This window comes from Priapulus caudatus, unplaced genomic scaffold (genome assembly GCF_000485595.1).
Source record: "Priapulus caudatus unplaced genomic scaffold, Priapulus_caudatus-5.0.1 Scaffold2329, whole genome shotgun sequence".
Taxonomy (NCBI): Eukaryota; Metazoa; Priapulida; class Priapulimorpha; order Priapulimorphida; family Priapulidae; genus Priapulus; species Priapulus caudatus.
In genome coordinates, this window is record NW_014579390.1 from 14,561 (window position 1) to 19,295 (window position 4,735).

The window sequence follows — 4,735 nt, forward strand, 5'->3', positions numbered from 1 at the left end:
TTTAACTGTCGCCGTGCACAGCACAGGACCCGTATATATTTTATTGAAACGCTTCAAGTGCCTGTGGCCCCAATTAGTGCCTGTGAACATGCATGATGATGATGATACACACACCGAATAGTACATGCGATTACTCACCGTACGAAACGTTCTCTCAATTTTAAATCTCAAAACGTGGATCCTTTTGCACTTGCGTGATCTGATGACACTCAACGCACACCGTTGAAATCGAATGCTAAATATAATGTCGATATGACAGCGGCAAGACAAACACTGCTGTGCGAAAGATGTCCATACAAAACACTAAAACCACGTTGGTGTAGACAGTGAGCTTCTGTCCCAGCAGGTGTCAGCAGTAGTCACTACGCGCACTGCAGTTTGGCTGCATTGCATGATCATAGAATACCGCGTTTAGCCCACTGATCTCTATAATAATATCTATGATCTTATATATCTATCTTATAAATCTATGATATTATTATAGAGATCAGTGGTTTAGCCTGATAGGGCCCATGTCTCTCTGGGCAGTACTCAGGGAGACATAGACCTTATCAGCCCTAGGCAGAGTAACCTCATAAAGAATAGTATTCAAAAGTCCAAGGGACTAAGACGAATCAAATCGACAAATCAACCGCGTTGAAAAAGCCGCAAATTTGCAATTTACTAAAGACGAAGGGAGAGACCAAAGACGACGGGAGAAATATATGTCATTATACACTTCTGATAACATAATAATATCAGGAGCGTATAATGACAAATTGTCATATATAAATGTCAAACGTATTTGTCATTATACGCTCCTGATAATATACATACTAGTAGTGCAGTGACCGAAGCTGAAAAATAGTGTCTCTACATATTTCTATGGGCCGGACCAAACTTGTACACTTATATAGCGTAACCTGTTTATTTGCAGGAGTATAACACTCCGATATTTGCACGCATTCGTTTTCAGCGTGTCACGAAAGTATATAATAGGGGGAATGGCAATCGAATGCAAATATTTGTATAGGACACGATGAATGTAATCTGCCGAGCATTTTAAGCATAAGATGGGGGATGGTGATGACGTATACGTGTGTGCATAATATATATATATATATCAAGAGTATATATATATACTGGTGAAAGGTCTATAGGTCTAAATGCATACCCGTCACAAAATATTCTTCTTCTGGTGTGATATTGTACACTCTCTAACACACTAACGTAGTTTGATTGTGTACAGACTGGTATATGCAGCGGGTACCTTACATTCGCGGTCTTCTTCCTACAATCTTTACAGATGCCTACTGAGAGAGTTTTATTATATAAATCTATGATAGGATACATCCTCTCCAGTTTAAATGCATAATTTTCGCAAATTGTTCTTTCTTCTTCGTCTCGGGAGATATTGCGCATGCGCGAGCACCTGTTTAGGCGTGCAATTCGGACTGATAATGAACTGAGAGATGGCCCATTCGAATGATAAATGCAGAACGCCATGGGCTTTTTTCCCCCGGGAACGTACAGCTGGGACCAGTTCATCTTTTACTGCGAGACCATATATCGTCGGTTACGATAACACGCGCGAAGAAATGTATGCATATCGACCTTTATTTGTTATCATAGCCATTGTAGTCACAACGCAAATAAAACACCAGCGACCGTCACCATAATATAACGCCAGACGTGTCGGTACATAGAAAATGTGTTTTATTTATTGTGAACAAAAACTAACGTACAGTTACATCACGCGCACAATCATCATCGTCGTCATAATCGTCATCATCATCACCATCGTCGTCATAATCGTCATCATCATCACCATCGTCGTCATAATCGTCATCATCATCACAATCGTCGTCATAATCGTCATCATCATCATCATCATCGTCATCATCATCATCATCATCATCATCATCATCATCATCGTAATCATCACCGTCATCCCCCCATGTTGGACTGCTATCAAAACAAGAGCGAGCAGCGCGTGGGGGCGCCACCCTCGTGATAGACGACGACACATGCCCGCCAACATTATATACAGTAAACGAAAAAAATTAAAGCATATTCAAATCCGTACCGCTCGGCCGCCATACGAAACGCAAGCTGGATAAACATATAGATACACAAGAGCTAATAAGTAGAGGTATTATTGACTCTTGATATACGTAGCATGGACGCGCGTGCGCGTGCGGTTCACAGGTTACGTCATACGGGCATGTCAAGGTCAGACGAATGACGCCATTTGAATAAGGTTGTCCGCGTAAAGGGTGACAGAATGACGTCATCAGAAGGTCGACAATACAGACACGTTACACAACAGGTTTATAAATTTTGACCGAATCGTAGCAAATATAGATAACCCACTCTCGATGACGTCACCGATATCGCGTCATCGTCTGCTGTTTACAACAAACGCGCGCCAACACGGAGTCTCACGAAACCTTACAAATACAGCGCGAAAAACAAGAGTTCACAGCCAAGACGTATTTACGATCTTCGCCCGAGCTGAACCTTTGTAATAACCATACTATCAGGAGCTAATAATGACAAAATTTGTCATTATTAGCTCCTGATACTATGATTATTACAGTGTATTGCGACGTGAAATTAGCGCAGGTAAACACCATGATAACAGCATACATGTAGCACACAGCACATGGGGGGCGGGAAACAGACAGCGCTGACAGCATACAACGCGATAAGAAAGGTTAGAGACGCAACGATTGTTACGCAAACGTAAGAAAACAAGGCAAAACGAGGCCGGCAACACGCTAACGTGTCCTGCGCGCCCGTGGAAATTATTCACTTACAATTGAAACGAACTGGGATTAAAATAAAAATTCACTATTCAGTGCATCTCGAACTAAGCAGATATAGCGGTTGCTATCTCTCTCTCTCTCTCTCGCAAGGGTGCGTGACCACAGCGTAGAGATGCACAGAGACTTACGCTACCAGAGATAATAATAACCTATGAGCAAAAACAGTGTTATTGTTTTTAGATCGTCGATATCAAAACAGAGACCTGAAATACGTTCGTAACTAAATAGACTCACCAGTCTGACATAATCTTGCCAGCCAGGCATAATCTTGGCAGATACAATTTGGCCAGTAGGCATAAACTTGCCAGGTGTCAGAAATAGACGTAAAACCTTCTACGTAATCTGCAAGAAGTGCGAAATAAATATCGACTGAGCTATTCTCCTCTGCGATCGTACCCCGACGACCCAACATCTCTCTGTAAGAATAGCTCCTGAATACAAGTATAAATTCTCTATATAAGTGGTTCTCAACCTTTTTTCAGTCATGGACCCCTTTGAGAATCTGGTTAAAGTTACGAACCCCTCCCCAAAAAAATACACATAAGCAAATAAACACATTTATGCATACAATGGGGTTCACGGTCCCCAAAAGCGTCCATGGACCACAGGTTAACGTTAAGAACCTATGCTATATATCATTTTTTTATCACCGTTCAATCACGTGAATCTGTTCGCTACGTTCATATCGCACTGATCGATATATAATGCCGCATTAGTCGTCAAATAGCTATCTGCAGGAGCAAGATAATAACGCTTAACAATTATGTATGTTATTATTTCACGCCTGTTATTATTATACAAGGATCAGTGACTACACTACTACAGTCTACGCACGCGGGTTATCGCAGGGGAGGCAAGAATTATTACCTCCCACCACGTTACAGTGTACACACAACCAATCAACACAATCATGGATAAATTCGAGATTAGAATCAACGGCATTCGCTTATCAGCGAGATAAGCAAATGTTAAATTATATTAGCGTAATGAGCGAACGAACGCGCGCCGCTCTCGCCATCGTCTGCAAAACTCAACATGGGTAATATATGCGATTGTTGCGCCATCTATGGTACAAATCTTCAACAACTGGTTTGCTGTTTAATTACCATCAAAATCTACTGCGCCTCACTAACAACTTACCGATCACGAATACAGATCAGGATTAAACAACGCGGAAATATCTCCATTAATTATACGCCCTGTGTATACGCGGCAATACGATTAGTAGAACACAGATATATAAATGCTGAAAACCCCAACGTACAAACGCAGTTGTGAATCCCCAAGAAAACGATAATAAATACTTGACCGGCTACATATCTGCTCTTAACGCCATATATACGCATTAACTACCGTTTGATGTATACGCACATTGCATTTACTATAGACGATATAAAACTCGTGTAGGAAAAAAAAGGACATCCGTAGCAAATCCGCACTTATGTACACACGGTATCGCTCGACCGCCGGTGCATGCATATAAAACGTTCAAGTGCGCGCGCGAAATCACTTCACGGCGTCGCCAATTCATGACGTCACCACTTCATGACGTCATTATACGATGACGTCGCCGGACGGGCGCCAGCAAGCCGAAGCAATGCCAGTACGCACGCAGCGTGCCAGGCCCGGCCGCAGAAGCACCAGATACATATCTATGAAGCGCGCGTATGAATGCCAGGATGGAAAGCGCTGGCTGCAGGCTCCGGCTGTGCCTCTCCAGAGCCGTGGGCGACACGGAGAGTTCACTTCGTGACTGTAGTTCATAATCGGACGTGATCCGCGCGTCATGTCACAACTGGCTCGTCGCAAAACGCTTCTTTCCCGCATCTATATCACAACGAACACGAATATAGACGCAGCAGCAGCACTAACAGCAGCAGCAGCAGCTACAGCTACAGCTACAGCTACAGCAGCAGCACTAACAGCAG